Source organism: Ictalurus punctatus, unplaced genomic scaffold (assembly GCF_001660625.3).
Source record: "Ictalurus punctatus breed USDA103 unplaced genomic scaffold, Coco_2.0 Super-Scaffold_100046, whole genome shotgun sequence".
NCBI classification, from domain to species: domain Eukaryota; kingdom Metazoa; phylum Chordata; class Actinopteri; order Siluriformes; family Ictaluridae; genus Ictalurus; species Ictalurus punctatus.
The window spans coordinates 636,883-659,471 of record NW_026521087.1 but is presented as its reverse complement, the minus strand read 5'-3'; the positions used below and the strand labels follow the sequence as shown (position 1 = coordinate 659,471).

The 22,589-nt window shown below is 41.5% G+C and overlaps 2 non-coding genes across 2 annotated transcripts; one reads left to right on the top strand and one right to left on the bottom strand.

The window, feature by feature from the left end:
* The first annotated feature begins 780 nt into the window (after window positions 1-780).
* Window positions 781-863, top strand: trnal-uag (transfer RNA leucine (anticodon UAG)). Its single transcript has one exon. It is a non-coding gene; the product is annotated as a tRNA-Leu (tRNA).
* A 1,431-nt stretch (window positions 864-2,294) lies between these two features.
* Window positions 2,295-2,365, bottom strand: trnag-gcc (transfer RNA glycine (anticodon GCC)). The gene has a single exon. It is a non-coding gene; the product is annotated as a tRNA-Gly (tRNA).
* Between the last annotated feature and the right edge of the window lie 20,224 nt (window positions 2,366-22,589).

Here is a 22,589-nt window from a genome sequence, read left to right as displayed (position 1 = left end):
ACAAGTCGTTCTACCAAAGAATGGTTAAAGAAGAATAAAGTCAGTGTTTTGGAATGGCCAAGTTAAGGTCCTGACCTTAATCCAATAGAAATGCTGTGGAAGGACCTGAAGCAAGCACCTCATGTGAGGAAACCCACCCACATCCTAGAGATGAAACTGTACTATAATGAGGGATGGGCTAAAATTCCTGCAAGCTGACGTGCAGGACTGATCAACAGTTACCGGAAACGTTTGTTTGCAGTTGTTGCTGCACACCGAGGTCACACCAGATACTGAAAGCAAAGGTTCACATACTTTTGCCACTCACAGGTATGCAGTATTGGATCATTTTCATCAATAAATAAATGACCATGTGTAATATTTTTGTCTGGTTTCTTTAATTAGGTTCTCTTTATCTACTTTTAATACTTGTGTGAAAATCTTATGATGTTTTAGGTCCTGGTAATGAAGATGTATAGAAAGATCTAAAGGGTTCACAAACCTTCAAGCACCACTGTAAGTGGGATGTAAAGTCATAGCAGAAGAGCTCTTCCGCAAACACTACCGATGTGACCGTGGACCATGGGGTCTTAAGCCTAGACGAATCGCGTCCAAAAGACCACGCCTTAGCTCTGTCTTCAGCTGGAAATGGTTAGATGTCTCCGGCAGAGCTGGTTAAGTGAAAGACACTTGAGTCTCACAACAGCCCATTTGTCGCGCCCATGCCAGATTTCTTGTTGTCCAGCGGAATGACTAGGTCACCTTCTTACCACGAACGGGTTTACCACCATGTCAGCCTGGGGTAGTGTGGCCGAGTGGTCCAAGGCGCTGAATTTAGGCTCCAGTCTCTTTGGGGGTTGTGGGTTCAAATCCCATTGCTGTCAGGGTAGTTAGCTGAAAGTAGTTATGCTCAACTTTCCTTAACTTCTCCAGTTAATTCTCAGTGGTAGTCCTTATCACTACGGATGCAATATATTTTTCGCCACATGTTGATTCCATGGTGCTGTTCCGAAGCTTGGTGTTTTCTTTTTTTTTCTTTTTTTTTTTTGAAGATCTACATTTTGAATTGCCTCCGCTACCGCGTAAACCAGTTAATACTTTATTGGCTTTATTTTTTCGGCTTTCATCTCTTTTTGTTTATTTCTTTTTATTTGTTTTAAGTCTTTTGGTAACAATTGAGCAGATCACACAGTTATGTTAGATTAAGTTAGAATATATTAGAGTAGATGTGTATCTTTTCAATAGTTGTATAATTAAATTTTGGGTCTTTGATCTTTTGCTCTAATATGAAACCTGTCAAGTTATTTTAAAAGAATCAGTGACAATAATTTTACTTTACAAAACATGCATAACTAAGTAAATTCTTTTTATATATTTATTTATGTTATGAGTATCGGAATAGTAAATGTTGACAATGCCGCTTTTAAAAAATTACATAGATACAATATGTAACAGATAATATAATATAAATATTTGAACCAATGTTTTTACGTTAGGTTCGTCCGACCCTCCTCCTGGATTATCCTCGCTTTCTATTGGCTAGTCAGCGCTCTACACCTACGTGTGACTGGCCCCCGCATGGCAGGTGAGAATTCTACCACTGAACCACCAATGCTTATCTTAAAAATCCATGGACTTCGCAGAGTGCGATTTAAAACTGAGTACTGTGCTGCTTCAGCAATTTGGTTTAAAATTCTAAAGGAGAATCTCTTCCATATTTCAGCAGCATGGAGTTTGTCCATTACCCTAGTTTTGGGCGGAATTGATAAGGCTTGTGAAGTGCTTTGGGTGAAGGCTCAAGCAACACAAACGTCTCCAAAACTCAGTTGTGCATTGGCCTGGAATCTAACCCGGACTTCACAGAGGGCGCTTTCCAGGTAAGTATTGTGCTGACTCAGCAATTTGGTTTCAAAATTGACAAGGAGCATCCTAAGGCTCTTGTATATTTGAGCAACGTGGACTGTGTCTGCTACCCTTTTTTTGGACAGAATTGATAAGGCTTGTAGAGTTCTTTGGGTGAAGGCTCAATATTCAAATCTCAGCCATGAGTGGCTGGGAATCGAACCCCGGCCTCACGCATGGTCGGTCAGAATTTGACCACTGAACCACCAATGCTTATCTTAAAGGATTAAGGACAATGCAGAGTGTGCTTTTCATTAAGTATTGTTCTGATTAAACAGTTTGGTTTCAAAATAGAAAAGGAGCATCCTAAGTCTCTTGTATATTTCAGCAGCATGGAGTTGGTCTAGTTTGGGCAGAAATGATAACGCTTGTAATGTACTTTTGGTGAAGGCTTAACTTTCAAAACTCACTTCTGCATTAGCCGGGAATTGGACCCGGGCCTCCCGCGTGGCAGGCAAGAATTCTACCACTGAACCACCAATGCTTAGTTTAAATTACTAAAGACTTCGCAGAGTGTGCTGTTCAGGTAAGTATTGTGCTGTTCAGCAATTTGGTTTCAGATTTGAAAAGGAGAATCCTAAGTCTCTTCCTTATTTCAGCAGCAGTCACACACTATATTTCCAGATACTGTATAATATAATATCTCCTCTCTGCTCAACACGCATGTAATACAGTCTACATACCGTAGAGCAGTGTTTTTCAACCACTGTGCCGTGGCACACTAGTGTGTCGTGAGAGATCGTCAGGCGTGCCTTGAGAAATTGTCCAATTTCACTTAGTCTTAAAATTCTTTTTTATTAAAATTTATTCATTATTATCTGCAAATAATAAGCCATTGTTGAGTGTCTGTGCTGTAATATAGTGACTGGCAGAGTAATGTAATATTCGTCCGGGTGGCAGCAGGTAATTGTCTCCTACCTTCTTAGAGACAAGAGAATTAGTGATGCATGCGACAGGTCGTGGTGGCAGTGATGGAGAAGTTTTTAAAAAGGAAAAATGCAAACTCCGAACTGGGCCCTGGACAAGATTGTGACCCAGGTGAAGGGCCTAGTATGAGTGGTGGTAAAAAGAAAGCAAAGACGGTGAGCTCGAGGCAATACAGCGAAAGGTATCTTTCGTTAGGATTTACGTTCACCAGCGATGAGATGACCCCGACTCCATTATGCTTGGTGTGTGGCGAGAAGCAGTCCAATAGCGCCATGGTGCCAAGCAAGCTTAAACGCTATCTCCAAGCGAAACACCCGTCGCTTCAAAACAAGCCGATGGACTATCTTTTTTGTCTGCGTGAAAACACCGAAACAGGCAATGTTAATGAGAAAAACCACAAAGGTAAATTAGAAAGCCCTCAAAGCTAGTTGCTGAACTTGTAGCTAAATGAAAAAAGTCCCACACTGTGGCAGAGACGTTAATACTACCTGCCCGCAAAGACACTGTCATCGAGATGCTCGGCCCTGACGCAGTTAAAGACATATCTAAACTCCTGCTCTCAGATAACACAATCGCCAGACGTACTGATGACATGTCTACAGACATCGAAAGCCATGTTTTGTAAAAGATACGTATCTTGTAGGAAATTTGCGTTGCAACTTGATGAGTCTACGGCTATTTTCAGCTCTTGGCCAATGTGCGTTTTGTGGATGGAGATGCCATTAGAGAAAACTTCCTATTTTGTACGGCACTGCCAGAAAAAACAACAGGAGAGGAAATTTTTTGGGTCAAATCGGAATATCTTGACCAGGGAGGACTTAAGTGGGAAAATTGCACAAGTGTTTGCACTGATGGAGCTGCAGCCATGGTCGGGCACACCTAAGGCTTTGTTAGCAGAGTGAAGGAAAGAAACCCAGATCTTATTGTTACACACGGTTTTCTGCACCGTGAGGCCTTCGTTGCAAAGACTTTACCAGCAGAACTAGTTCCTGTGGTGGATGATGTTGTGCACATAGGGAACTTTGTAAAGACACGACCTTTGAAAAGGTATATTTGCATCTTTGCGTGAGGAAATGTGAGCGGAGCATAAAGCCTTATTGCTCCATACGGAGGTCCGATGGTTGTAGCGTGACAAGTTGCTGGCCCGTGTGTATGAGCTGCGGGAGGAACTTAAAGTGTTTCTGACAAATGAGAGGTCTGAATACTCAAATCTGTTTGCAAGTGATGAGTGGTGTGCAAAGCTGGCATACCTGGCAGATATATTTCATCATCTGAATGAACCGAACACACGGATGCAGGGCCGAAATGAGAACCTGCTTACAAGCATGGATAAAATAAATGGATTCCATTTAAAGGTGCACCTCTGGCAACAACATATGCAAAATGCCAACCTTGAGATGTTCCCACTCACAGAGGAACGGCAAGATCACCCTGCTGCACTGTGCGAGGTAATAGGTAAACATCTGTAAACTCTTGAGGAGAAGTTGTCATTTTATTTCTCTTCAGCCTCCACTGAATGCCTTGACTGCTGTTGGAAAGGACATGACCTTACAGGAGCAGGAGGAACTAACTGAACTGAAACAAGATCGTGGTTTAAAGCTAAGATTTGCTGAACTTCCTTTGGACAGTTTTTGGTTGACTGCTGCCAAGGAATTCCCCATTCCGGCCAACAAAGTTTTGACATTGACATTTGACATGGCTCAAAAAAGATTGAAAAACACTGCGTTACACTACACAATTTAAGAAGCTACACTTACTTCTGCTTCCATTGTAACACTTTTCAGTTTTGGAGCAACAACAACAACAACAAAGGTGTTGGAACAAAATAAATCTTATTTTCCATTCCAGGTTGCAGGTATTCGCGGGTGCAATGCAAAACTGTTCCACACACAAATAACTCTTTTGAATGGTTAAATGACTAAAATCAGAAAGCGCCACCAGCATATCTGACAAAGATGACTCATGAACCAATTCTTTAATCACTAGCTGAAAACGACGTATTGAATTTACACAAACGTCAAATAACAAATACAAAATTCTACTTTCTCATGAATATGGTATAGTGCATTGCATAATCAGCAGTTTTTCTTAGAAAGACAAGATATTTAAATTGAATGAATTTAATGAAACCACACATCAAGCTGTCTTTTCTAACAGAACATTACATTTAGCATTAGCTCCCAGTTCCAGAAAGTTCTAGCCAGACATTCAGGGGGAAAGAATCAGAACAAAATGTAAAATAAAAAAAGTAGTGAAAGATGAAAGTGAAGGAATAAACAAGGGGTTTGTGTCTTAAAAGTTGTGTCTTAAAAGTTGAGTAATTAAAAACTAAAAAAAAAGCTGTGAGATTCAGCGTTTGTCACAACGATGCCAAACGCTCTGCGTCTCCTGACTATTTCTTTGGGATTGTTCCCAAACTGAGAAATCAAGGTTCTTCAGTCAAGCTTCCCCCACAATCAAGCTTTGGAGTTGACTCCATGTTCCCAATGACTATAGAGTCGACTCCAAAGCTTGATTCCTTTGAATCGACTCTATTCCCATTACCTGGTATCTACAAATTGACACCAGGTATTAGGAATCACCCTGTCAATCATGATAATGATCCTATGTACTTAATATTGTGGGTTGTTCCCCTAACCTTTAATTCGAGATTTGTGCTGAATCGATTCTTGGAACAGACTCACTCAGTGTTGCAATCGATTTCAGAATATTAGCAAGGGTTTGAATCATTATCATTTCCCTTGCTTCCATTTGTAGGAAGCTGCCTTAATCACGATGTACCCAGGCTACGCAGGCAGGTCCGAGCTCTGGGACAACCTGGAGGCCGCTTGAGATCCGTCTCCATGATTGTGCCCGACCACGCCATCATCGCAGAGGTGTGCTCGGGTGCCGTCATTCATTACATTATGTAATGAACGCAATAACGGATGTATTCTGGCGTGTTACAGAACTGTTTCACGTTGTCTTTTTTGCTGTAGGTGGACTTGTGAGCTGAGGGCTTCAAGTCCAGTGAGACTCTAGCGAAGAAGATGATTCAGCTGTATAAGCTGTGCAGCAAGCAGCTTTCCCGGCAGGACCACTACGACTTCAGCATGAGAGTCGTCAACTCTGTTATCGTCATGGCCGGGTATGTCCGTCTACGAACAGGGTGAACAGATTAGGTTAGATTAGATTAGATTCATCCGTTGTTTTTTCTAAATTGTTAATTAAAACTATCTATAAATGTAACAGATGGCTTGCTGGAATAAATCGAGCGTGTGTGTGTGTGTGTGTGTGTGTGTGTGTGTGTGTGTGTGTGTGTGTGTGTGTGTGTGTGTTTGTTTGTTTGTTTCAGGTCTCTGATGCGAGAGAACCCACACCTGAGTGAGAACGTGGTGTTGATTAGAGCGCTACGATACTCCAACCTGCCCAAGTTACTCAAGGATGACGCAGAACTTAAAATAAAATAAATGAATGAATGAATGAATGAATGCCTTTGTCACTATACATATGTACAATGAAATTAAGAGCCACTCCTTTTTGTTCCGTGCAAACATATACATTCAATTCACAAGAAGAATAAACAGATAATACACAGATAAATAAACAAGATAAATAAACAAAATAAATAAACAAGATATACAATATATGCAAGATAGATATGCAAGATAGATAGATATTGGGGTGGATGGGGGAGGTACTATGAAATGCACAGTTTTGAGACAATATATACATATGCTGTGGACTCAGTACATGTGTTTGTTTATCATGGTAATAGCTTTCGGGAAGAAACTATTCTTAAATCTACTAGTCCTTGTTTTGATGCACCTGTAACGTCTCCCTGAGGGCAACAGATTGAACAGATCAAAGCCAGGGTGAGAACTGTCCTTAATGATAGTTTTTCCTCTGCTGAGGCAACGGGAAGTGTAAATATCCATCAGGGAGGGGAGAGGGCAGCCAATAATCTTCTGTGCTGCTCTTACTACCCTCTGAAGCCTCTCCCTGTCTGCTGCGGTGCAGCTACCATACCACACCGTGATACAGTATGTCAGCAAGCTCCCGTCGGACGAGCGGTAGAAGATCAGCAGCAGATTGGAGTCCAGATTGTACTTCCTGAGAACCCTCAGGAAGTGTAGCCGCGTTTGAGCCTTCTTGATAACCGCTGTGATGTTGTCCGTCCAGGAGATGTTTGCAGAGATAAGGACGCCAAGAACCCGGACGGTGTGGACCTTCTCCACACACTCACCATTAATGAAGAGGGGGGCCAGCTCCGTGTTGTGTTTTCTGAAGTCTACAATAAGTTCCTTGGTTTTCTTGGTGTTTAGAGTCAGATTGTTCTTTGAACACCAGGCTGCCAAGTTTAGGACTTCCTCTCTGTAGGCTGCCTCCTCTCCTTTTGAGATAAGTCCGACCACTGTGGTGTCGTCAGCAAATTTGATGATAAGATTGTTGTTGTGGACTGGTCTACAGTCATATGTGTAGAGACAGTACAGGAGGGGGCTCAGCACACAGCCCTGTGGAGAACCTGTGCTCAACGTGCGTGTGGAGGAGAGGTGGGGCCCGAGTCTCACTGTCTGGAACCGGTTGGTCACAAAGTCCTTTATCCAGGCACACGTGAGGCGGGGGAGGCCAAGAGTGACCAATTTGGTGACAAGAATGTCCGGAATTATTGTATTAAAAGCCGAACTGTAATCCACAAAAAGCATCCGTACGTAGCTCTGTTGCTGCTCTAGATGTCTCAACACGTAGTGGACAGCTACGGCGATAGCATCCTCTGTGGATCTGTTTGCACGATAAGCAAATTGAAAAGGATCGAAATCTGGGGGGAGGTAGTCCTTGATGTGCTGAAGAACCAATCTCTCAAAGCACTTCATGATAACTGGAGTGAGGGCCACAGGACGATAATCATTCAGGCTAGTGGTGGGCGACTTCTTTGGCACTGGAATGATTGTGGCTGATTTTAGGCAGGACGGGATGACTGCTTGGGCCAGGGAGAGATTGAAAATTCTGGTAAAGATGTGGGCAGATAAACTGATAAATAGTAAAGAATGCCAAAGCTTACATATGGAGTATCAAAGGTCATTATCACAGGATCACTGGAATCAGGCTCTAGGAGGAAATTCCAAGACAAATTAGGAAATACAATTAACTGACATTTGCAAATTCTTTGCAACTAAAAAGCTGTAATTATATACTATATAACTTTTTTTTAAGCATTTAAAGTATATAACATTAGCACCTTGTAATGTTATACCAGATGAAAAGTAAAGAATCCTGGAACATCTGAACATCCATAATCTGAAAATCTTGAACCTAGTGTCAATCGAGTCTATCCAATCCTTCTTGTGTGCGTTTAGCGGTATTCTGTCGGACCTCTTTCCTGTGTGGGCGTCCCCGAGCATGACTACGGCGCTCTTCAGTCGAACATCGAGGCAGCTCTATGCACCCTCTCCCTGCAGCCCGTCTCCAGCATGCCCGCCAAGGTGATCCAGTTGTACGAGACCATGCTGGTGCACCAGGGGGTCTTGCTGGTGGGCCCTACAAGAGGCGGTAAGACCACAGCGTACCGTGCCCTCGCTGACGCACTGCGCACCCTCCACGAGACAGAGGGCTGCGAGGTGAATCCCTTATACAAGCCCATCGAGACCTACGTGCTCAACCCGCAGTCAGTGAGCATGGACGAGCTGTATGGTAAAGACGACCCTCTCACACGGGAGTGGAGTGCCATCAAACCGTCCGTCGGCAGTGACATCGCCGACACGCACAAGTGGGTGGTGAGTGACGTACCTGTGGACGTGCCTGTGGATTGAGAAAATTACCTCCGTGTTGGGCAACAACAAGACGCTCTGTCTGGCTAACGGTGAAAGGATCAAGCTCACACCTTCTACACACATGTTATTCGAGGTGTTACCCATCAGACACAGGTAGCATCGGTCCTAAAAATAATTAACAAACAAGCACAAGCATGTCATTTCCAAGAAGATCTTTCACACGCCTATAAGGAGCGATAAACGCATTCGAAGCATGTTATAAAACCTCCGTAATGCATTACGCATAGTATTTAAATAAATATTATTATAATAACATGCACTACACTACATTATGCATTATGAATTCTTAACGTATTGTTAACACGTCTTTACTGTGAGCGGGATGATGACCAGACGCAGACAGGCTCCCGGGTACTCATATCCGTAGACGTACTGATACAGAGCCATTCTGGCCACGCACTTATCCAGATCCACGTCCCAGTATTAGCACAGCTGCCTCTGCCAATCAAAGTTACTGCTCAAGTCCACCTACATGAACACATACACAAAGACATGTGATATATATACGGTCTCACTGTATACGAATTGGGCATTCTCACTGACGATATAGCGTGGATAGTTTATAATGAGTGTGTTCATACTGTATAAACCTGGGAACTGATTTGCATATGCACTGCTGTCAGAGCTGCAGTTATTTTTAAAAGATTTATTAACAGCTTCTGACCAATCAGATTTGACCACACCCATGATTCCCTTTGCTCTGAAGACACATACACATACACAGAGTAATACCCGTACATTACCACATATTACACCATACACCATTATGTCATGTAATCAGAGAAGGAAATCTGAACTACAGTTCCCAGCAGCCACTGCATCACATGACCACCTGCACCTGGATCACATTCCTGGTAAGCACTTGTGTATTTAGCCGGTTTTCACTGCACTCTTTGTCTCACGTTTGTCTTTCTTTATCTTTGTCCCTGGTGCTGTGTTTTTCTCTTTGGTTTATGTTTAGTCTTTGCCACAGTGATTTGCCCCAATGTCAGTGTCTTTTGTATTTTGTTTAGTTCTTTGTTAAACTTGAAAAATCTGCACTTGCATCCGTCTCAACCTCCATATCGTGACACAAAAATATAAATATAATATAATATTATATATAAAATGTGTGTGGGGGTATATATTAATAGAGAGAAAGGCATTTCTTCTCAGGGGGGAGGGGAGTAATCAATAGGAAGAAGGATCTGAGAGGGAACATGGACAAAATTAATGGAACTTTTTCCTGGTTCGGCCCTAAATTTGGGCCAGATTAAATTTCATCTGTACAAGTTGGACAATAGGGGAACATAGATCCAGTACCCTTAAACCCAATTAGAACTTCTATTCCAACCATTAAAACCATTTTTTATCTTGAAATCTAGGGGCTTACCCAAACAATAAACTCTAATCACCTAATTTTTAACCAATAAAAACTCCCTTTTCCAATGTTGAAACTTAGGGCGCAACCCTAACCCTGAATTTAACCATCAGAAACAAATAATATGTTCTCTAAACTGATCCTCCAACCCCCAATAGTTAACCTCACCTAAAACGTCTTACATTTAGACAAATTTTTTTTTAAAGTCTTTAATTTATTTATTCATTTTCATATGGTTTATTTACATGTGATTCATTTACGTATGATTCATTTTCATGAGATTCATATTCAAGTGATACATTTTCATGTGATTCATTTACGTTGATTCATTTACATGTGATTCATTTTCATGAGATTCATGAAAATTCATTTTTTTTAAAGTGGCAGAATTTGTTTTTAACACAATATATAGATTTAAAAAATTATATAATTTCTTTTCAGACAATGCTAATGTTTCCTCTACGTTACTTGACAAAGTTATTATTTTAGCTGTCGAACACAGTATATTGGAGTTGGAATGAAAGAATGAATATTGATATTATTTTATTTCCACTCCAATATACTGTGGTAAAAATATATGCTTTTAAAAACAATAACTTTGCCAATGTCCAAATATTTATGAACCTGACTGTATCTGCTAGGTCTGCAAAAATAATGTAATTAATAAAATAAAAATAAAATAAAAAAAACAGCTTGGATGGTCATTGTGCATGTTTTTTCTAGTCCAGCCAACTTTTCTGATTTTTATGGAATTAATGAATTAATTTTATTATTAATATTATCATGTTTTTTTCATACATCTTGCAATGTGCTTTTGGACACATTAGTGATGGGACCTGGAGTCACTGGGTGTTTCGGGTCTTTAATCCTAAGACTCCCTGGACCTGGCCTGTGTCCAAATTGCTGATCATCCTCCAGAGCCTTCTTGAAGCTCTCTCAGCAGCCTCTGTGGTGTTCCTGATAGTTCTTTTCATTTGTTGTCATGTGATGTTAAGATGCTTTAAGGTGTGGTAGAGAGCCTCTCTCAGCACACAACGGGATCCTCATAATAATAATAATAATAATAATAATAATAATAATAATAACAACAACTATCATATGCATGTAGTTTGCATGCTCTCCCCATGCTTCGGGGGTTTCCTTCAGGTGATCTGGTTTCCTCCCCAATTCAAAGACGTGTTGTAGGATGATTGGCATTTCCAAATGATCCGTAGTGTGTGAATGTGTGTGAGTGTGTGTGCAATTGTGACCTGCAACAGGTTGGCACCCTATCCAGGGCTGTCCCCTGTCTTGTGCCCCAAGTCCCCTGGGATAGGCTCCACGCTCCCCCACGACCCTGTGTAGGATACGCGGTACAGAAAATGGATGGCTGGATGGATGGATGTCCCAAATCAATGTCACTGCTACAGCAAAATCATAGAACTTTGGGGAAATTAAACTTATGCCAGAAAATTCTACTGAGCTTCGTGCCACTGCAACATTATTATTTTTTTTAAACTTATGGCTCAATACTAAACCTACCAAAAGTTTCTCACTCCCATTTTCTCTCTGCCAGATCATTTAATAAATAAGCTAAAAATCTACAACAGAAACAGAAAGCAAAGTTAAAACCAATAATTTATTTTCAAAGGTTATGTAAACATCTCAAAATATACTGTACCTCTGTTAAACACTGCACAATAATCAGTAGGAATAAGTGGAACTAAATCTTATACAAACTGTACATGAACATGGTCAGAAAGATTCCAACAGGAATTTGAAATGTGAACCTTCGATTAAAACTGGAGTACGTGAGTGAGGGGTGCGCTGCTGTTACCTGTAGTCCAGCAGTGTAGTGAGTGTGGTTTGTTTGGAATGGTTTGAGTTTTGGATAGCTAAATAAAACACTTAATACACATGGGTAATAATGTCTGTTTTTATATTATTTAAGGTTTGATGCAAAACATAATCCAAAATGATGTACAATTAAAGGTTAGTATAATTATCCTACACTGAACAAGTTAAGTGATATATGTGCACACAGACTAATCATGGGTCCAAATATTGCTAAATTTGGCTGAATTATAAAAAAGTCATTAGTCGTACTGAATGAAGAGTCATTTGGGAGTTTATTGCTGAGCCAAATGAACTGACTCACTGAAAAGAGCTGGAATAACAATCACTAATTTGTGTATCTTTGATTCCTGTATGTGTCTATAAATCTTTACGTGCCCTGATGTTGCCATGCCAACTGGTCACTTGCGTCATGATTGCAATGAACTCAAATCAAAAAATAAATAAATAAATACATAATAATAATAATAATAATAATAATAATAATAATAATAATAATAATAATAATGTAACTGCTGTTTTTCTAAGTTGAGCAGTGTAAGCGTGAGTTCTTTTGGCGTGAGGTATTTGTGTTGCACAATGATGAATAATTTGCTGTATATTTCTCTTTAAACAGTGCCTATGTCCAGTGATGAATAATTAGTAAGATTTGATGGTAATATTAGTCTACACTTATTTTCAAACTTTTTGTAACACATTTTCTGTCTATTCCAGATGTGTTGAGTTCTTCACATTAGAATAAGATGAATAGTTAATGTTGAATTAGGATTTGCATGGATTACATGTGTCTGGATCGGACAGTGTTGCATGTTACGTGGTGGTTTCTTTTGCTGTTGATGTGGCCTGTTGTTGTGCTGATGTGGGTCTCACTGCAGTGACATGTTTGTTAGTTTAGTTCAGTTACAGTCTCTTTGCAGCAGTGTAGTTTGAGTGACTTGTTATTTTTCTGAACCGTAGACTGTTGAATAGAATAAAGTAATAAAGTAGTGTGAAAATATACAAATATATATTATATACAGTGTGCTATGGACATGTAATACAATGTATACGAAACACAGGTCTTAATATTTAAATAATACAGTGCAATGGTCACAAACACGAGGAATGGAGCATATACTGCACAATCTGTGAGTGAATTGAAAGTCTTTATACTGTGGCTGTGATTGTGCTGTGAATTTAATGCAGGTGTGTGATCTGGGATTTGCAGTACATGGCAGAGATGTTTGTGGCTGCAGTGCAGGATGGGAAATGTAGTTCGTGACATGAGTAGATTTAACACCAACTTAATACATTTAAACATTTATATTATATAAGTACTTATGCATTATATTTTTATGGATGCACAAAAAGCACCGAATTAAACTACAGTCCTAAAATTTTTTATATATATATAATGTATGTATATATATGTATGTATGTATGTATGTATTGGGTTCTTTTCTGTTTTGGACAAACATCTGTGTAAAGTTTTAGTCTGAATTTATATTTGTAACACTCAGTTTGTGGATTTTATTTTAAATAAACAAAAAAAGGCACTGAAAGTTTGCCCCCATCAGATTAATCGAAAAAATAATCGACCAATTAATTGATTGTGAAAATAATCGTTAGTTGCAGCTCTAATAATAAGCTGCATCATGAAATAGATTTTTTAACAAAAAATTCATTATTATTATCGTCATTATTTCATCCCTAATGTAGTGCACTTAAACCGGAAATGACATCAATTTGGGATTCGGCCACACAGCTTCCGTTTAACTTGCCTCGGGTTTAAAAACAGAACGGTTTTAATTCCACAAACACAGACAAAATAACCAGCTTTTACGTTTAGACTGGATCAAATCTAACTGTAAAACTGTCAGAAATAATTTAATCTGGAGATGATTAGTTCGGTGTAATAACTCAACTGCTCAGGAGATACCCGCTGCAGCTTTTTCTTCTTCTGTGATTTCTACTGGTCGGCGACGCAGCTGTTAGGCGCGTTACCGCCACCGCGTGGACTGGAGGAAATAGTTCCAGGTTGGAGGAAGTCTATCCTAACAAACTTACACCAATAATTTCCACTCATGGTTTTATTAGATCCTATTTATTATTCCAGTGGAGTTTATGACTTCTTCATGAATGCCAGCAGTGAGTCGTTCACTGTGTCTTACCCAGATATACTGAGTGAACTACTGAGTCACCACAACCTCAATCTCTAAATGTTTAACAGCAAAAAGCTTTCAATTCTGGTGACTTTGGGAGTATTTATTTATTTATATGATCATATAATGAAACAAACATTAACATAAGCATGTGCTGCACAACATTTAATTAGTTTAATCTTACATTTTAATTTACTGTAAAGCGCTTTGCTAAATTTTGCTACGTAAACTTTTTTAGGTATTAAAACTGGTTACTGTTTGATGACAAACTCCATATTTTTATACCTTGGAGCTCCACGTTACCATGGTAATTTATAAACAATTACTAACAACATTAACTTAATCAATGCAAGTTTACATTTTATTTGATACTTGGCCATTGTTACGTCCTCAGTTGTATTTCTGTTTGTACTATGTTCCATTCGTGTGTCTATGTCGGGGGAGGGATGGGTGTCCTGTCTCCCCCTCTTTTAAGCCCAGTCCACTGCGATGCGTCATGTTCCGGCTTGCCATTGGACGATCACATCTCGTACACGCCTGCTCCCGCCTCGTGCTTTGGGATGAGTTGGCTGTACATTTCCGGACGTGTACTTAAGCCTCGTCAGTCTCCATCCCCGGGGCAGATCGGTGCCGTTGCTTTGTACAGCAGATATTTGGCTATGTGTGTTGAATTCTCCTGTGTACGACCTTCTGCCTGTTCTTGACTTTGTTTCTGCTCTGCCCCTTTAAGTTTAATGATTCAGCTCCCAAACTGCTGGAAATGTGGGACAGGTTCTAACTCTTCACCAAGACTGCTTCATCCTGGAGAAGAGGTTTGCGGTGAGACTCCCGTCATACGCCAGTCCTGGTGAGTTTATTATAGTTAATGCTGTAAGACAGAGAAGAACATCAGTGTAAACACACACACACACACATTATTCAGTATGATACAGTAGAGTAAAGAGACAGTAAGTCAGTAACTCATTGTAGTGTCTCCAGGTTACAGTGTGGATCCTTCAGTAGATCAGAGAGCTGTGTATCATCAGCATAACAGTGGAAGATCATTCCATGTTTACGAATAATTTGACCTAGGGGTAGCATATATAAAGTAAAGAGCAGTGGGCCTAAAACAGAACCCTGTGGAACACCAAAAGTAACCTCAGTACGCATGGAGAAATCGCCATTTACAACTACGAACTGATAACGATCGGTGAGATAAGACCTCTCCTGGCTCAGGACTGTTCCCTTAATACCAACAACATTTTCTAATCTATCAAGGATCTCTCTCCTAAGGCCATACAGACTTCATATAAATCCATAATGAACTTTTTCACACTATCTATTGTTACCCAGATGAGGATGGGTTCTCTTCTGAGTCGGGTTCCTCTCAAGGTTTCTTCCTCTTAAAACATCTTAGGGAGTTTTTCCTTGCCACCATCGCCACTCAGTGTCTTGCTCAGTTGGGATAAATTAGCACCTTTAATATCTGTATACCGTGTTGATATTTCTGTAAAGCTGCTTTGGGACAATGTCTATTGTAAAAAGCGCTATACAAATAAAATTGAATTGAATTGAATAGAATGTCTCTGTACATTGTTGCATTCATCTTTCCCTTGATCCTGACTAGTCTCCCACTTCCTGCCGCTGAAAAACATCCCCACAGCATGATGCTGCCACCACCATGCTTCACTGTAGGGATGGTATTGGCCAGGTAATGACTGGTGCCTGGTCTCCTCCAGACATGACGCTTGCCATTCAGGCCAAAGACTTCAATCTTTGTTTCATCATGGTCTGAGAGTCCTTCAGGTGCCTTTTGGCAAACTCCAGGCGGGCTGTCATGTGCCTTTTACTGAGGAGTGGCTTCCGTGTGGCCACTCTACCATACAGGCCTGATTGGTGGAGTGCTGCAGAGATGGTTGTTCTTCTAGAAGGTTCTCCTCTCTCCACAGAGACACGCTGGAGCTCTGTCAGAGTGACCATCGGGTTTTTGGTCTCCTCCCTGACTAAGGCCCTTCTCCCCCGATCGCTCAGATTGGCCGGGCGACCAGCTCTAGGATGAGTCCTGGTGGTTCAAAACTTCTTCCATTTATGGATGATGGAGGCCACTCTGCTCATTGGGACCTTCAATGCTGCAGAAATGTTTCTGTACCCTTCCCCAGATCTGTGCCTTGATACAATCCTGTCTCGGAGGTCTACAGACAGTTCCTTGGACTTCATGGCTTGGTTTGTGCTCTGACATGCATTGTTAACTGTGGGACCTTATATAGACAGGTGTGTGCCTTTCCAAATCATGTCCAATCAACTGAATTTACCACAGGTGGACTCCAATCACATTGTAGAAACATCTGAAGGATGATCAGTGGACACAGGACACACCCGAGCTCAATTTTGAGTGTCATGGCAAAGGCTGTGAATACTTATGTACATGTGCCTTTTTTTTAAAAAATAAATTTGCAAAGATTTCAAACAAACTTCTTTCACGTTGTCATTATGGGGTATTGTTTGTAGAATTGTGAGGAAAATAATGAATTTAATCCATTTGGAATAAGACTGTAACATCACAAAATGTGGGAAAGTGAAACGCTGTGAATACTTTCTGGATGCACTGTACATCACTACAATTACAATCACCACAGATGGAAACTGGATGTGTGTTTGTGAGTATGTGAGTGTGTGTGTTTGTGTGTGTGTGTGAGTACCTCAGTATCTCCAGTGTACAGTGTGTGTGTACCTCAGTTTCTCCAGTGTACAGTGTGTGTGTGAGTGTGTGAGAGAGAGAGTGAGTGTGTGTGTGTGTGTGTGTGTGTGTGTGTGTGTGTGTGTGTGTGTGTGTGTGTGTGTACCTCAGTATCTCCAGTGTACAGTGTGGATTCTCCAGTCCAGCAGAGAGCAGCTTCACTCCTGAATCCTGCAGGTTATTGACACTCAGGTTCAGTTCTCTCAGTCTGGAGGAGTTTGATCTGAGAACTGAGGACAGAACTCTACAGCTTTCCTCTGTGAGAAAACACCAACTCAACCTGGGGGAGAAATGATGATATATCAGAACACTGATCTCACACACACACACACGCGCGCGCGCGCACACACAGTGTTTCGCCAACGCAAGCACCACTCACATTTTCCTCAGGAAATGTATTATTATTATTCTTCCACGTTTTTTTCGGTGCGTAACTAGTCCCGCACCGTTTGCCGGAGATCGATGGGTGAGGTGTCAAATCGATCGGCTTATTGAGCAGAGGTGTGCTATGACTTTTGGAAGTGATTGGAATGTTGGTATTCCCGCTACGGAAGCTCAAAGTCGGAAAATTTCCCATAGACTTGCATTGAGTTGTGAAAGTATTGGCCCTCTAAACAGAAAGCTGAAAAGTATTGCCTCGGCACACGTTCGGCTGTAAAATGTATTGGCACACGATGTGGCCGGCTCTCAAAAGTATTGGCGCACTACGCGGGCGGCTCTTGAATGTATTGGCACCCTGTCCCGATTTCACCACGGCAAGCACCGCTCACATTTTCTTCAGGAAATGTACTGGTCTAGTTATAATTTTAATGCGGTGTTTAGAGACGCAGAATAAAAGGAGCGCGCTGTAGTTACAACATCGAAGCACATCACACCACCGCCCAGCGCTTTACAGATTCATAACAAACTAATAACTTGAACTAATGAGCTCGGCTCGGTCCAGACTACTGTCCACCCTGTCCTCGATTTCAGAGGCTTTAAACTCAATCCAGCGCTCAGATCGATAACTATTTAGGAAGCCTGACTCTGCTATTTATAACCGAACTATCCGTTACATGGTGAAGCTAGTTACAGAAGTCGGTATAACACTAAATATTCACATGACATGACAACCACCAAAGCCTATTTAATATATTAACTTCATTTTATTAACTTATTGTACTTACTAATGTGCTGGATTGGTTAAAGTGTGTGCTAACTCTGGCTAGTAAAGTCCGCTAGCATAACAATTACTTTAATATTGTGATTCAATTATAAATAAAGTCTTAAAGCACGGAAATAAAATTACAAACTTATAAACTGCAACAAAATAATTATAATAATAACTTACCTTTCGTTGTATTTGGTCTCGTTGCCGCAGTAGAATCACTCATTAGGGCAATGGAAAGCAGCTGGTGCTATTAGCCTGTGACAGCCAGGGCAGATGGGAAATGTAGTTCTTTTCCTACTTCCTGTGTGGTGTTTACGAACTATTAGTGCAGTCAAAAAAAACTACACTCCGCCATAACCCGACTTAAGGATTTCGTTTTACTGTTTAGAGATATTAAAAAAGTGTCATTTCGCTGTGCGAAAATTTAAAAACTCAAATTTTAATTACTATTAAGACTTATAATTATTTGGAAAACATGATAACTATCTGTTCTAACTTATTAATGTTTAGCTTATGCTAACAATCTAACCTTCTAACAGTCTAATTAGGCTTTTAACTTACCAGTCACTTTTTGTACACTTACATTTTCTGTTAATTTTAACTTAATCAAATATCAATATTAATGCCTAGTTAAACAAAACTTTAAAAATATTACCTCTTTGTTTTAAAGCTTTTTAATCCGCTAACAGGTAATAGAGCTAATGTGCATATGCAGATTAGCCACAGTCCTTTACTAAGTGGGTGGTACCATAATTTGCATAAATTAGACTTGCAGAGTGTGTGAAGTGGTTGGCCAAGCCCCTCCCCCAAAAATACCGGTTCCAGACTAAAGGGGGCGACATAGACCAAACCGATCACACACAGTTTGTCCAGATCATGCGTTATATGCCAAAGATAAAAATTTGTGAGGCGTCTATTTACAGCCTCCTCAACACTTTTCAATGCATCACCCCTGTGAGGACGTGGATTTTTGTCCCCATAATGTTTTTGGTCCCCATGAGGTTGCTGTGTAAACATGATGATGTCCCCATGAAGTGACAATTACAAACTCTCTCTCACACAGACACTCTCTCTGTCTCTCACACACAGACACACTCTCTCTCTTGCACGGACACTCTCTCTCACAGACAGACACACTCTCTCTCTCTCACACAAAGACACATTCTCTCTCTCTATCACTCACAGACACTCTCTCTCTCTCGCGCATGGATTGATTGAGTGGGCGGAGTCAGAGCGGAAGTGAGTGAGTGGGCGGAGCGTGGCCAAGGCCACTGCTCCAAAGTTCGCTTCTTCATTTTTTTATCTGTCTTTTCTTCAGAAATACGATTTCCTTTAGGTCTTTGGTTTCTGAGAGAGTTTAAATTACTATTGTTTGTTGTGTGTGTGTGCGTGCGCGTGTCAGTGTGTGTGTGTGCTCAGGTGTGTGTGTTTGTGTGTGTGTTTCTCGCTGGCCTGGGCGGCTGTTTCCGTGGTGGGGAGCATGGCTGCCTCAGGTACGTGGAAGTATGATTCCCTCACGCGGCAGCATGCTATTAAAGTAGCCACTACCGCCAGCGTTGAGGAGGTTAGTCTGGCCGTGGGGGAAAGTGTAGGATACGACAACATTCTGTCTGCGGCCCGGACGAATAGTGCTGTTGTGCTGTTTCTGAAAACGGTGGAGTTAGTAAACGACATGGTGGACAGTGGAGTTGTGATTGATGGTGTGTTCCACTTAGTGCTTCCTTTATCAACCCCGTCTAAAAAAGTCATCCTGTCGAATGTTCCTCCTTTTATTAAGGACGAGGTTCTGTCACAAACTCTATCCCGCTATGGTAAACTGGTCTCCCAGATCAAGAAGATCGCGACTACAAGTAAATCCCCTCGTGTAAAACATATCGTGTCTTTCAGACGGTTTGTGCACATGGTTCTGAAGGACAATAATGATCTGGATCTGACACTCAATGTAAAGGTGGAGGATTTTAATTATGTTATTTACGCTACTACTACTACTACAATGAAGTGTTGTGGGTGTGGTTTATCTGGTCATCTGGTGAGGGCCTGTCCGGAAAAACGGGTGAATCCCGAAAATGGTAATGATACTAACACGGCCGCTGGTAACGAGGTTACTGCTGGAGTGGACATTGGGGTGGATGGGGCCCACACACCGGGAGAGGGAGCAGCAGCACCTTCTCAGGTGGAGACACCTGAAGCTGGCCGCTCTCACCAGGGTGTCGGTGTTCAACCGGGTGAAGAAGAGAAGGCTGAGAATGAGCCGGATTTAGGTGATAAGGGTACACAGGACAGTACGGTGTCACTAGATAGTGTGGATTTGTCCCTTATTGACGACGGATACATGTTCCTGGGTGGTGATTTTAACTGCACTGCAAACGCAGTGCTGGATAGAAACCACCCAGAGTCACATGGAGCCAGTAAGGGATGTCTGGTTAAATGAATCGATGCAAATGATCTATGTGATGTTTGGAGGCTCTTCCACACCACTCAGCGTCAGTATACTTGGGCTCTTGTAAAGGATAATTCTCTGTCTTTGGCAAGGCTTGATAGATTTTACTGCTTCACACATCAAAGCAATATACTGAGAAGCTATTCAATACACCCAGTTGGTATTTCAGACTATTCCCTTATACAAGATTCCATCTTTGTCAAGGATGTGAAATGCAGTGGCGCCTACTGGCATTTTAATGCGTCTCTGCTGTCTGATAATGTTTTTAAGGATGTTCTTGTGTATTTTTGGAGAAGTTATACAAAAACGAAGTCTGAATACACTTCTCTACAACAGTGGTGGGACATAGGTAAGGGTAAGATCAAACAGCTGTGCCTACAGTACACTCTCAATGTCACAAGGGACATGACGAGGTCTATGAAAGATTTGGAGAGTGAAATAGTGAAGCTGCCGGATTTGGCAGACATCTCTAGAAAAGGAGAACATTTCAAAATTCTCCAGAGGAAAAAATCAGCTCTATCTAACCTGTAGGGTTTCCCTGCCCAAGGTGCTCTCGTCATCAAAACGTCGTAAAAATGGATGCACCCTCTCACTTTTTCTTTGGCCTTGAACACAGGAATGGACAGAGGAAGCTAATGCACTCTCTGCGGTCCAGCACCGGGCAGCTGCTACAGGAGTCTACGAAGATCCGTAAGTGTGCAGTTACTTTTTATGAAAAGCTTTTCAGGAAAGAGTTCCAGGAGAAAACAGAGGTGGCGCAGTCCTTTTATGAGGGATTACCCAAGGTCTCCGAGGAGGTCAATGCAGAGCTGGAAGCTCAAATCGCTGCTGCTGAGCTACTTTCTGTGTTGCAGACCCTAAAGAGCGGTAAGGTACCCGGTATCGATGGTCTTCCTGTGGATTTTTATAAAGTGTTCTGGCCTCTGATCGCAGAGGATCTACTGCTTGTTCTCAGAGACAGTTTGAACAAGGGGCAACTACCACTGAGCTGCAGGAGAGCAATCCTTACTCTTCTCCCTAAAAAAGGAGATTTACAGGAGATCAAAAACTGGCGACCAGTGGCTCTTCTCAGTACTGACTACAAACTTTTATCAAAGGTGTTGGCCATGAGGCTGAGAAAAGTTATGGAGCATGTCGTTCATGTCGATCAGACTTATTGTATACCCAACAGGTTGATATCTGATAACATCATCCTAATTCGTGATGTTTTGGACATCTCCAAGTCATTGGGCTGTGAATTCTGCTTGATTTCTCTAGATCAGGAAAAGGCCTTTGACAGGGTTGAACATCAGTATTTGTGTCTAACGCTAGATGCGTTCAGGTTCAGCTCTGGTTTTATAAACATGGTGCGAGTCTTGTACAGTGACATTGAGAGTATTTTAAAGATCAATGGTGGTTTAAGCACTCCATTTAAGGTTCTGAGAGGAGTCCGACAAGGCTGTTCATTATCTGGCATGCTGTACTCCTTGGCCATAGAGCCACAGATTAAGACGGTCTCTTTCAGGTGTAACCCTTCCTAGATGTGAAACGGTTTTTATCTGCTTATGCCAATGATGTTGTTGTCATCAGCAAGAAACAAGAAGATATTAATACCCTTGTAGAAAACATTAATGATTTTGGTGTAGTGTCCTCTGCAAAAATGAACTGGGGAAAAAGTGAAGCGATAACGTTCGACGATGAGTTGAGCAAGAAACTGGTTTTACCTGCTGGGCTGAGTTGGAACAAATGTGGTTTAAAATTTCTTGGTGTTTATCTCGGTGATGATACTTTTGTGAGAAAAAATTGGGACAATGTTTTAGAGAAGGTTGAAGGGCGTCTAAATAAATGGAAATGGATCTTACCACACATGTCTTTCAGGGGTCGCACACTTGTGATTAACAACTTGGTGTCCTCTATGCTGTGGCACCGCTTAGCATGTTTAGACCCTCCAGCACAACTGCTGGCTAAAATACAAGCAGTATTGGTGGACTTTTTCTGGGACCGTTTGCATTGGGTCCTGCAGAGTGTACTTTTTCTATCCAAGGAGGAAGGAGGGCAGGGACTCCTTCATCTCGCCAGCAGGGCGCTGCCTTCCGACTCCAGTTTATTCAGAGGCTCCTTGTTGGGCCCAGAGACCTCATCTGGAGACCCTTGGCCAGAACCATATTGACCCGAGGCCGGAATTTGTGTCCTGCTGAGTCTTTGTGGCTGATCGACTTGAGTTCTCACAAACTACACAATCTCCCAAAGTTCTACCAAGGACTGTTTACTGTGTGGGGGATGCTCCACAAACAGAGAAGACCAGGCTGTGAGACCCTATCGTGGCTGCTGAAGGAACCAGTGGTGCATGGG